General features: G+C 31.1%; 1 long non-coding RNA gene across 1 annotated transcript; it reads right to left on the bottom strand.

Moving 5' to 3' along the window:
- Positions 1–413: 413 nt before the first annotated feature.
- On the bottom strand, positions 414–2257 carry LOC141451395 (uncharacterized). Its single transcript, XR_012456737.1, has 2 exons — positions 1769–2257; positions 414–933 (listed from the first exon to the last, which is right to left on the bottom strand). It is a non-coding gene; the product is annotated as an uncharacterized lncRNA (long non-coding RNA).
- Positions 2258–13755: the final 11498 nt, after the last annotated feature.

Here is a 13755-nt window from a genome sequence, read left to right as displayed (position 1 = left end):
TTTGCATTTGGATGAGAAAGAATAGGAATTAAGAACGAAAAAACAAATTTTGTCCACAATCGGCTTTAACATTTCACGCAGAAGGAATTAACTTCAACTTAGGATCGCAGTAATTTCAGTATTTTCTAGAATCCTGATTGACTTCCTTCTGATCAGGGACTTTTTCATTTTTTTAAATTACATTCGCTATTTTTTCAATTATGTGCACTGTTGACACGGATCGGAAATGACCTAATTTGTACAATTTTTGCTGCAATTCGGACAGAAAATCAATTCTTTTTTATGTGCCTTGATATTTTCTATGAAAATTCTGTAAGTAATAAGCATTTAGGCAATAATCTGGAGTCAAGATAATAAAAGAAAATCTACTTATATTACCAATCAGGAGTCGAAATGACTCCAATATATTTACGTGTAATGCCAATCTGGAGTCAAAATGACTCTTATGGCTCAAGTAAACCAATCTGCAAAAAGAAACTAAGAATTCCATGGTTTTCAGCTCGTGACTATCAAATGGTGAGAGAGTGGGGATAGCATATCTAAGAGCATTTCGGGATAGCTATGAGATGTGGAGAAACAGAGACCATTCCTATTTTTTTTTTTTTTTTGTGTCAAATTGACTCCAGATTGGCAATGCATTGGTAATTCTGCTATAAACATAGATGCAATGTCTTTTAATCCTACCATCTGATACCAGAAGTTGGTATTAAGGTCGTATGCTGAATATTCCAGTTTGTTATTCAAATTAGCTCTTTCTTTATGTACATGCATTAAGTAAATTCTTCTTGAAACAGAATTAGTTCAATAACTGATAAAAGCTTTCGTAAAAAAATTGTAATAATTATTTTCAGTGCATTTTCTCGCTGTACTTATTTAAATGCTTCTGTTATTCCTTTTATACTTTTACTTCTAATTGCTTCCTTCAAAGTATGCCTGTAAAAGTCAATGCTCTTGATTAAAAATAAAGAATATTTGCCAAACAAAACTTTAGAGAAAAAAACAGTATAGAAGATGCCTCATATATTTTTTAATATATCTGCTAATGACAAGATGAACTTTTACTTTTACATGTATTTTTATTTCTTTCGTTAAACTGATATTGATCATGAAATCTTCCATCATAAACAAAAACAAAAACAAACAAATACTAATACTCATTTTCCAAAATGTCCCGTTCAGTCTCAGCGTCTCGTCAATCACAATTTTGTAACTTTCTAAATTTAATTACAGACCTTTCTCTTGTTTCATATTTTACATAACTAACGCAATATTTTATTTAGATGCTTAAAGCTTTGTTGTATGTCTAATCAGAAACTTTGTGAGATATTAGTTCTGATAAGCTTATCGCTGCTTTACTGTGTAATTTACTTTTACGCATGAGATTCAAAGTTAAGAGTTACATTCATGTGGAAAATAAATTATTGTTCCATTTTGAATGATATTGGTAATTCGTAAATATAAAAGATACCTTAATGTTAATAGAATCTGTCTTTTTTCCCTCTCTTATTAAATTAAAACTATAAGATCAATTCGTAATCACCGTTTAACTAAGTTCGATGGAAAATTTACACGACATTTTCAAAAATATTTTGCATATAATTCTGTAGAATATTAATAAAAAATGTTAATGGGATTCTGATAAAATAAAATTTTTGACTGGTGGTTTCTCTGTGCTCAACGTGCGACCCGCCGGTATATTTTCCGGGTCCCGATATTTTCAATCGTAAGAAAGTAAGAAGAGATATTGTAAAACATTATTATTACTTACTTCCAAGTGTTGCTCCGTTTCGAATTTCTACAATCAAGATTTCACTGGCAATTGCGCATAGAAATTTCTCACTATTCAACCTTGTTGCTGACTTTGTTAGGTTGTCCTTGCAATCCAAATGCTGTTTTGATAGATAGGAAATTCATGTGTCTTTCTCTCAGATTCCGCGTAGAACGCCTTCCCTGGCATTTTGATTTCTAAATGATGGGCTCATACCAAACCTTCTTGAGTAGTTAGTGACGAGATAGAGGCTACTCCGTTGATCTCTGACTTCTTTCCCCCTCCTCTATGCCACCGCTACACCGGCCTAGTTACCATAATTGTAAGTCTGTTCGTGCATATGTATGTATATTTTCTATAAAAGCTCACGCAGATTTCTTTAATCTTTAAAAATTAAATCTTTAAATTAGTACAAATGTAAATTTATCACAGGTTTTTGAGAATTTTGCCTGGAAATTGATTTAAAATTGATTCATTTATCGAAAATACCTAAGGACAGGAAAAGCAAACCTAGAATGTCGTTTAAATAATGAATTTTAAAGACAATCGTATTTTAAATTTCTTATAATTTTACGAAAATGACTAGAAAACGTCTAAAACGTCTAATTTTGCATTTTATTGCTCTAAAATAACCTACAGTTCTTTATTTTAAACATTTCATTGTAAACATTTTTTTTTGTAGAGTTCTGACATCTAACTGTTGGTTTTAATACAGAAAGGAGAGTTCCCAAAAGTAAAAAAAAAAAAATCATTTAAGTAATAATCACTTTAAACTTTAGTGATAAACTGTCTGCCTAGATAAAATATCCAAGTTAATCTGCTTGTATCAAGTGGAATTACTAGTTATGATAGTCCCCATTTTTATTTATGTTTTATTTACTTTGTATATTAGATGTTTTATAATAATACAAACGGTTAAACATCACAAAGAACAACATTTAATTAAGTTGAAGGCGTTAATGACTGCAGCAGACGATACGCAAAAAATTAAATTCAATTAAGAATAACATTACAGTTCCGTTGCGTTCAGTTTTAAAATCTTATTTGTAAAGGTTTTAAAATGCGTGATAGGTTAAACAAAGTGGTATAATATTTTAATCAAATCTGATGATAGAGTTCTAATGTAGGCAGTTTAATTAATAATATACAAATTAAAACAGGCAGAACAAGATTAAATGCAAACTTTCAAGTACTAAAATCGTTGTATATATATATATATATATATATATATATATATATATGTATATAATTGATTTGTCTGTATCCCTACTCTTAATGAAAGAAATAGATCACTGATATAAAGTGTTTAATATAACAGATACTTAAGAGGAATTTTTTTTTTTTCTGTTAACTTTCTCTGCTGTTTGGTACATTGTATACAAACTGACCATTCCCACAGAAGTGCTCTTCCTTCTTCCTTTTATAAAACTCTAAGCTGCGATTTATTATAGCTAACAACTTCTTTTTCTAGTAGTATAATTTAAAGGTAGAACATCAGAGGAAATAAGTATTATAAGATTTAATAAATAAAACCTTTATTGAATTTCTCTTTTCTAGAACTAAATTCTGACCTTATTTGCATGGGGAGAGGTCAATCTGTTATGAAACTTGACCGATCTTGTTTCATAACAGTAAAAATGACCCCAAGCTACTTTTTTCTGAGCAAGATATGAATGTGAATGTAAGCAACAAGATACAATGAGACGAAATAACGAAAGCAATGATAAAAATAGTTGATCGTGACGACAGCAATGTCAACCTGCCTACATTGGTAAAAAAATAAGATTTTAAGCAGAATAGCATCAAGGTTTAGTTATAATCTAATGCAATATTTCTATAAGCAAAATTAGTTATAATAAAAGGCAAGTTAAGTTACTTACTTACACTTAAAAGTGGGTTGAGTTTCTTAAAGTATTTTGGCTGGGCTGTACACAGTTATCCTAAAAATAGCATGCCCCAGAAACCGATCAATGATATAAAAGGATTGGATCTCAGATAATTTCGCTGTTAAGGAATTTTAATTTTGTTGTAAGTGCAAAGTCCTTGTGTACAATTTTTTGTTAATTAAGCTGCACCAATGTTTAGATACTTAGGCTTAAGTGACGTTGAGTTTACTCAACAGATCACAGGCCTTCACAGACTGAGAGCTTTTAAAAAATATAATAATTTTTATAATGATTAAGTTATATCTTACACATTGCTTTTTGATAGTTTATATAGAATAAACAGTATATTATGAATTACTATAACAAAAATCGAGAGAGGATTTAGTTTTTACAAACCATTAAATAAAACGAGATTAATAATTACATTTTTATTCATGCAACTAATAATAATTGCCTGTACTAAATTCGAACGTGAAGCTTGCATAATTAGCTGAAGTAGGTGGTGTCTAAGGCACTGAACTCACAGAGATTGAATGAGGGCAGTAAAGCATTCATCTCTGGCCAGCCAACATTACGAAAATGCCGGCTGACGTTTGCGAAAGAGGCACCAATCTCTTATGTTCTTCAGTTAGTTGCAAATCTAAATACTATAATAATATTAATAATGTTACAATAATGCTTATAACTGAAGACAAAGTAACTAATCATTTTTAACAATGTTCTGGCTTTCATCAGCAAGGAAAGGTGCATTTTTTTTTGTAACCTTGAAGTTTATTCAGAGTAGAAGATTGTTCATTGGTTTTGGTGACTGTTTCATTTATTCAAAAAATAAAAAAAGATTGTTGCCATTTTCAGAACTGAACTAAGCATACAATCGGGACAGAAGAAACAACCTTTAATGTTAAAAATGTAAAAATTACTATGATTGTTAACAAGCTAAAGATGGCCTAGTTCCTGAATATAAAACTTGACATGAAATAATATATAAACTTATTGCTGAAATTGGCAGTAATCTTTCTTGCTTTTAAGGTTATTCATGATTTTTTATTAGAACTTGCTGCCAGTCGATGTCTATTTATTTAATAGAGATAATTATATGTAACCCTACTACAGATTTAAAAATGAGCTGCACCACACCTCCATTAGTCTTTAGACCTCTAAGAGTTGAAATGCATTAAAGTTTTTTTTTTTTTTGATCTGATAGTAAATCGGGATTTCTAGTGCAATGTTACACAACTCTCCGGTCGCTTCTTGTTTATTGTACATAAAACTAACTGGGTCTTAGAGCCAATAAACCTTAGTACTTTTCCACGAGCACATCGCCCAGCAAGATTCGAACTCTCCTGTTCATGGTAGAGAAGAGTACCGAGATCTTTCCTACCGAGATCGTCTGCGAATGACCTAGCTTAACTTAAACAACGGCCTACGAGATTCCACAAAAGGAAGGACAAAATCCGAAAAAAAACAGATTTTGTTGTCGAACTGTACCCTACATTTTGTCGGCCAAACGCCATTCGGTTAATCCATTTAAACGCCCCCGTAAATACATCGGTCTTTATAAATACAATAATAGACAGCAAAGAAAAAATTATCTATTCTTAATTACTTAAAAAGCGCGTTAACATCTGAGGTTATTGGCGCCAGGAGCTTTTATTAGTGCACGGCGAGTCTCTGAACAATGTTCTTTCGTTACAGACAACACTAACACTGTTTAGTGAGCTGTAAGAAGCTCCTAGGAAGAGTAAATCTAAGGGTCAGCAGCTGGATTCGAACCCGTGATCTCCGCATTGGAATCCAGTATACGCTATCCACTCAGCTAATCCCTTCCCTATAATAATTATTAAATAAATGTTTAAAAGTATTGTAAAATAAAAGTTAAACATTTTTTAAAAAATATTATTTAATCAAAACCAAATCTTTTAGGAATTGAAAAAAAAGTATTTAACATTGTTCACAAGTTCAATTCTTCCTGGGACCAATTAAATCTTCTAGTTACTACTGCGACTTCCCTTAACCATTTTCTCTCTCACAAATTTGAGAATTTGAGAAGTTCAGCAGTTTACTGGTTGCAGACTGCATTCTTGCGACAACTTGCATCAGAAAAAATACCTTATAATGGCTGCTATTCCCTGCTAGGTCATTCGCAGACGATTTCGGTTGGAAAGATCTCGGTAGCCCCCTCTACCTCCAACAGGAGAGTTCAAACCCTTTCTTCCCTTAATTCAATAGCTTCCTTGTTTCCAGTCTTCTCAAGTACTATTTTGGCTGGAAGTACTAAGAGGGTGGTAGATTTGGGTTATCGTATACCTCCTTAGCGAGTCTGTCAGCCACTTCATTCTTCATTTTGCTAGCATATTCGTTGATCTAGCTAAATTTCAAATGGCACAGCCTCTGCCAAAGTCAAACTAGATTTCGTATAATATCTCTCGCTAAAGGCACATAGTTGTAGTTCACAACCAAGTTCAGCGCCATTTGCTGTGAAGCCTAAATTATTATTAGTTACAGTGTTCAGAGAATTGTAAAACTTTTTTTTTCAGCCAAGAGACTTGAGTATTGCTAGGCAAAAGGATACTTCTTTTCTATGAGGACACCTCCATCTTGAAAGAGATTAATAATTTGTATTTTTTAAAGATATCAGTGAAAATTAATTTTCCCTCCAAAAACGGAAAAGAAAGAAAAGAGTTTAATTAGTTGTTCCTGCTTTATTAATACGTTTTTAGTAAGTTATCGATTAGTTTTCTGCAATTGATTTAATTTTACTAAAAGTAGTTCCAAACGTTATACCAAGAGAGCACTTTTTTGAGATTTAAACGCCTGTCTTACTTCCATGATAATTGCACAAGTGCTAGAAGCGACTGAGGAGAGCAATTATATATTGGAAACAAAGCAACAGTTAATTATCTATTCAAAACTATAGCAAAAAAAATTATCGCGCGATTGGTAACACTCCAACTAATGGTGAATGGGATAATGGCATCATGTCAATTACTGTTTTAAACAAACGCTCGTAAATTGTCTTTTACGTCCAGCAGATGGTGTTGTTTTTCAAGATAAGCATGTTTTTACCTTTCACTGGTGTGACATCTACATAATAGGTTTATTAAAACACGCGCGTATTCGAACGCAACGTAGTATCAAAATTTCAAAGCAATCAAAGAAGAACTTTCGGTGATTTTAGATTTTGAACAAACAAACTTTTACATTTTTATTTATATAGATGTGTGTGCGTGATACCTATGTTATACAAGTATACATGTAAATATATACACATACACAAATACTGATTTACAAGCCCCTATAAATCAATTTAGTCTTTATTGAAATTAAATTAATACATTGAATGAATGAGTTGTTGAATTAGCCTGAACGAAAATTTGAAATAATGTAGACAAATTAGAGTGTCGAGTAAGAAATAACCCCCATCTGCTTAATGTTACAAATTGCGGATGTTATCTAATTGATGGTAAGCGTGTGAATACGCCAACTCCCATTCGTTATTGCCATATTTATATTTCCGCATTATATTTGAAGTTTATTATTTTTTTTTTTTATTTTTTTAATAGTAATTTAACGTTACATTATAACATAAATGAAAAATTTTAATTTTTTTTTTACAGATTCTGTCTTTTAGTTATCACCCAATTCAATTATTATACATCACTGATTACCATCTAACTAATGTATTTTTACTTTCTCTCTGGTAAGAAACAAATTGCGAATAATTTTTAAATATCGTGTTTTTCCCTAATAATTTCTGTTCCGAAGTCCCAGAGTCTTAAAGAAGGGTTTTTGTAGAATGTGTATATGCGAACAAAAAATTTCAAAAATTAAAAAAAGAGACTTTACGATGAAAATCTTTCAACCAGAAGAACCATTTCTCTGAATTTTCTCTAAGAAATTAATTGTTTAGATGACATAAGGAGCCAAAGGTTTTACTATAATAAACCGAAGTTAAAGGAACTTTTGGGAGCTATTATCTGGAATGCAGAAAAAGAGTGTGCGAAAATATCTAAAAGAATTACGAAGTTAGAGCTCATGATGGGTTTTCGTTTTTGAAATATTCTAAATCAAGCACACAGAAACTGGCTAAAAACATTTTACGTTTTGATAACCAGGCGTAGGAAAAAGTTGATAAGCAAGTTCTTTAGGGATCTTGGCTCCCACTTCTTCTCGTTGGACTACCTAGAGAACCTAGGCGAGTTGTTTCATTACTGAGATACCAGGCATGTTACCTTGATAGAAACTGTTATTTACCCTCAATAAAACATTATTCATCTGTTTTCAGAGACAAATCTTGAGAGAAAATGCGTTTTCTTAAGGAAGAAACGTGAAGATAAGCGAAGAAGGCGTTAGGTCAGTGGGTACGCCCACAATGAAGCAATAACTAGTCCATTTTTTTTTTCTCCGGCATCTGCGTTCTGACTTGGTCATATTTGGAAGATGTAGTTTATTCCGAATAAGGATAGAAATTCAGTAGCGTATCAAGTGCGACCACGCACGAGTCAAAAACAAGGCAACCACAGAAATCTCCAACTTGTTCAACAGTGCTAATTCGCTTGTTTCAGGACATCTTGTAAACTATCGCTGGTTTAACCGATTTAGTTCAATGCTTTGCAGTTTAGTGTACAAAACACGGTCCACAACTTTTATAATGATCTGCTTAAATCTTATTAGAATATCAATTTCGTGGGAGCAAGACTATTTATTTTATCCACTTATCTTAAATGATCGTCCGTGGTAAAAATGTAACAGTTGGCGTTAGCTGTCTAACAGCAAACAAGATTGAAAACAAAATAAAAAAAAAACAAGATCCAAAATAAAACTTTTCTTGACGAATGAACATAAAATATTACAATTCTGTAAGACTATACTAAAATAAAGTTTGTAAAATAATTTTAGAAAAGTAAATTGTAGGTTGTGGTGTCTAAGTGTGATACTAAAATAGTTAGCGATACTATATGTGTGATTGTGAAATTGCAAAGAGAATTAGAGATAGAGATGAAAGAGAATTAGGAATTTGTACTTAAGGTAGAACAATTACTTTAAACACTGCACTACATTAATTTCTATGTACCGAGCTTACTGCATTATTTGTTGGGACTCTTACAACTAAATGAAAGGAAATGCTACGTGCAAGGGAGCAATAGACCCCCTTCTCCGAATTGCTCCTTCCATCTACTTACTAGAAGTCCTTTTTGCTGCTGTGAGTATTTTCATAACATCATCTTAAGTTGGTAACAAACTGTTGGTCTAATATTACTTACAATGTAAATAAAAAGAACAATAACAAAACCCAATTTAAAGATTTTCAACGACTCCGTTACATAATTTACATGTTTCGTTAGATTAATAATACATTTGGCAAATTTATAATCTCTTTTTAAATTAATAAAAAACTAGAACGGCATGTTTAGCAAGACAATAAAACACTATTCGAGAGAATGGTTTTAATAGTTTCTTAATTAATATTAAACCCCATAGTTTACCTTTCATTGTTACGTGTATTTTATGCGTTAGAGTTAGAAGTTAATTACTGAATGCATTTCTTCTCCTTTCCCCCAAATTAAGTTCAAATAGTTTGCACATTGGAGACATTTCGTCATCTAATATTACATAAATAGAGGTGTATTCTTATTAAATTATTGGACAAATCTTTTAATGTTTTAGGAAGTGTTCTGAGTTAAATTATTTCCCACATACAACAGTATTTAGGTAGATCAACTAAAAAGAATTTGTTCAAATTTAATCTCTATCTACTTAATTAATTCATCTCCTTACTTGGTTGAATCTTTTTGAATAAAATGTATACAACATTTGAAGATATTGACAAAAGTATGATTTGAAATTAAAATGACTAACATCGCCGATTGTACTTCACGTCAAGATAATTTATTAATAGATACAAGATTTGGTGAGTCCATATAATTTTCGATCAAAGAAATCGATTCAGATTTTTCATTAATTGATTTTGCTAATTGTTTCTGTTTTAGGAGTAAGAGTTAAATCATGACTCTTTTTTACAGTAGATTCAAGGAGAATTCATCATGGCGTGTCTCTTGATCTTGAAGTGTGCTTCGGAAATTAACCATTGCAAGCTAACTCTACTTTAAGATAAGGCCCCTTCTTCTCAAGACTCCGGGTCTGCCATATCCAGTGTCCTCTCACTGTACTTTATTTTATTATTTAATTATCAGAATGGCCACAAAGACAGGAAGACTGCTTCCGGTGGGGTGAAATGTGTAGAACCAGTTTTGTCTTGAATGCTATAAGAAAGTATGCTGCCCATATCTCAAGGAAGCTGATAAAATTCTCTTTTCCAGAAAATAATTAATACAAAAAAATAAAAAAGTCACTTCACTTTTGTGCCATTCACTATCATTCATTCTATTAGATTGTTTATTTTTCAGTTTGATATTCAATTAAACTGATAGGTGATGCATAATGCAGTTTATTTAATTATTATTTCTCTAATAATACTGTAAAGGTAAAGAACCTCTTCACAATCCGAAAGAAGATTCAAAAAAAAAAAAAATCGAAGATAAGAATGGTAAAAAAGAAATATTCCATATTAATCGAATTTAAAAATTAAAAGAATATAGATGAAAAATTTAAAATAAATAAAAACTTATTGCTACATTGAATTGAAAGTGTTTTTACTTTATTGAATTTTATTGAAAAAAAACTCACCACTGGGACAAAAGTTACTGCTGAGGAGATACAAATATTTACAAATTTTCGCTGCAGAGAGGTGTAGTAAATTTAAAAAACAAAATTAATCCACTTTTTGTTTTGCTTAATGAAGATAACAAAAATAATTATTTAAATTATGCAGAGATGACTAATGGAATAACTGAAGATAGATATACATATGTAGGTGAAGAAACTAGAAATAGAATAAAACTTGTCTATCATTTCTTTCAACACGCCCACTTGTAAAAAATTCCTTCTTAAATTGACAAAAGCAATAATTTATACGACATACAAAAAAACAGAAATTTTATGTTTTACTTTGTGTTGTATTCCTAAACAATTAATAGTGAAGTAAGCTAGTCCGAGTTTAAACAAAAATATCATGTATTTTGACTATGAATGTAACAATAGTTATTAAGAACATTTTTACTGATCTTAGGAACTACTCAAATCAAGAGTGTCCCCCCTCTCAAACGTTAACATTATTTTTTAAATTATATTGAAGCTGTAACTGGAAACGTAAACAGTTTACTCGATGGAAGAGCGAAATTATAGAACTGTCCACACGCAATAGGTCTCTTTATATAACAGGTGATGTTTGACGTTGTTATACATGCATATATGTGTTATGCGATATCATGTGTTGTCGCATAAAGTTAACCAACCGTTCAGCTGCTTCGTAACTTGATGGTCCAGATCATCTTACACGTGGATTATAAGTCCATCACTTTTTTTCTGGTACCAATTACATAAAACCTACACTCTTTCAATTACACTGAGTATATTTTTTGTTTTAGTGCAGATTTTCTATTTTGTGTGTACTCCGGGAAAATACTTTCCGAGCCCGAAAAAGAGCATTTTACAAATAGGCTCTCTCTCCAAACTTTCATTCTCTCTCTCTCTCTTGGTGGGAGTGTTCATGTGGGAGAGAGTAGGTATTTATGTATCCAATATAACTAAAAAAAAGTTGTAAAAAGTTAAATATGTTTAGCTTGGATGCCAATGATGGAGGATGTCACAATAATAATCCAGAAGAATCACTTTGCAAATTAGGTTTTCCAATTCTTTTTTGGATATTCTTAACGGCTCCTTAGATTTTCTTTAAACTTACTGTACTAATTGCACATACGGAGATCTATAACTTTTATTTGAAACATTTTACCTGGATAAATTCGATTAAGGGCACTTCTAGAAGAACGATTTCTCCAAATTACCATTACTATTTATTGTTCTGGCTTGCCATTTGTATAATATTAATAAGAATCAAATGTGAGGCTGAATTTCCAAAATTGATGAAAATCGTCTGATCATAAAGGGCCACTTTATCGAATAGAATGTTTCTTATTTTAAGATTTTCTCGCAAACGGCTCTTACGATTTTAGATAAACTATGTAGTGATTACAAACACATGAATCTAAAACTTTTGCAGCAACTTTTTTCTTTTGGATATTCGATTAAGGGACTTCTGCGAGGAGGAAAAGGTAGATTTCTTATAAAATTATAAGAATTAAATGTGACTCAAACTTTTGGAATTGATAGAAAAGTTGCGAGTTAGAACCTTGAGAATATTAGAAAGAGAAAGTCGTGTGAGTTATCACACCAAATTTTAATAATTTGAACGCGATACATTTTATTTAGTCACTGTTCACATATTAGTCACTGAAACCTTCTTTTCTTTTTTATAAGTTACATAATTCTGTAAATACTTCTGTTCAATTTAGCCTATTTTTTTTTTTCACTCTGCAATGATGCAAGCTGAATGATAAAATACTATATTAAATTGGAATTCTTTAATATCTCTAATTAGTTACGAGGAATACTCAGAGAAAGACGTTTACATAATCAAAAATTATAAGAATAATAATAAAAAAACAAACTGTAGCATATTCTAGAAATTGTAATATTGAAATCTATTTTTACATTTATGTGAATTATGAATTGTGAAAATAATACAATATTTTTGTCATTAGTCTAGCAAATATAGTTTTTGAAATAAATGGCTTAAAAAATACGGGTCTCTTAATAATTTTTCCATAACCAATTATTAATTTAATTGAATAAAAAAATAATATTTTAAGTTTAATTAAATTTGGAAAATATAATTTAATATTTAGAAGAAAACAAAGCAGTCTTCAGTATCAGTATTTTATATTAGCAACAGCTAATTGTAATAATTTTAAACATTGCTATAAATTTTAAAAGGTGCCAATGATAGTCGAGCGATCAGAGGCGAGGCCCGCAAAGCTAACACGTATTGTTGGTACTGAGTTTGATTACTGGTCTAAGCTTTCAATTTTATTTAATGGTTAATAAAAGAATTCAATGTAAAATAGTCTCCGCCACGACACCTAATTTTGGTTGTTGAACGTAAAACCTGCCGAAAAAATTAGGTAATACTTCACATTAAGTGTGCACTTGATGAAATACAAATCAAAGCTCACTTTCATCTCAAGTTGTAAGTCAGGAGTACAAGTAGGCCAACGTTCCTACGCTGTAGTCCACAATTCACCTACACTATGTTCAACGTACCCATGTCAGAATTTCCAGTGAATATTATGCACAAATCAGACGATACGACAGTTCTCAACCATAAACACACCCTCAAGGCTTCCATTGTGTTCGTAAAGCCGGCCTGACTGCAAGAAGTCAATAAGTAAATCGCCAGTATTTGAGCGAAAGATAAGATAATATAAGTTAATAATAAAAAATAAAATAAGTGTGCTCTGATGTTCCTACAGAAAATAATTGTTCCTGATTTGTTATTGAATATCGCCTGTATCTTTGTTTATATCAAGCGTTAAATATTTAGTGCGGAGTAGTTAGATGCCTCTAAATATGTTTTGAACTATAGTTCACAATATAGTTTTACTACACTAGAGCAACAACTGTAGCTCTTCTCGTGGTATGTGTACTATAAGGTTGTAATTATTATACTGGGTTGGACATGTTTTTTATCTATTATACTTCTTATTTACTACATATTAAAAATTCTCTCCCAATTTATATTACATATTCCTTCCCATTTACTCAATTTCTCCTTACATATTTACAAATATAATTATTATAACGGGTTTTTATTAGAATACTGAAATGCACAGTTCTAACAAATGATTATAGATTTTTATTGTTACGAACTAATTTACTGATGCCATTCATTAAATCGTGATTTTCTTGTCTGGGACACAATTTTGGGTGTAAGTACTTTTGCCAGCACAGGAGATATTTCATAAACACTGTACCTGCCCTGATTTAAAGTAGGTTTTGAGATTATTCATATTCCTTGACATCATAAAATAAATTATGGCATTTTGAAGGAGATAATAAGCAATTAATTGCCCGATTCCATCTAACATATGCACGCTATCCAATTTCGTAATAAACTCAAATTTATTTCTTGTTTCAGTACAACGA

The sequence above is a fragment of the Rhodnius prolixus genome, unplaced genomic scaffold (assembly GCF_049639745.1).
Source record: "Rhodnius prolixus isolate KJV_2025 unplaced genomic scaffold, Rpr scaffold_1, whole genome shotgun sequence".
Lineage (NCBI taxonomy): Eukaryota > Metazoa > Arthropoda > Insecta > Hemiptera > Reduviidae > Rhodnius > Rhodnius prolixus.
This window is presented reverse-complemented; position numbering and strand designations above follow the sequence as displayed.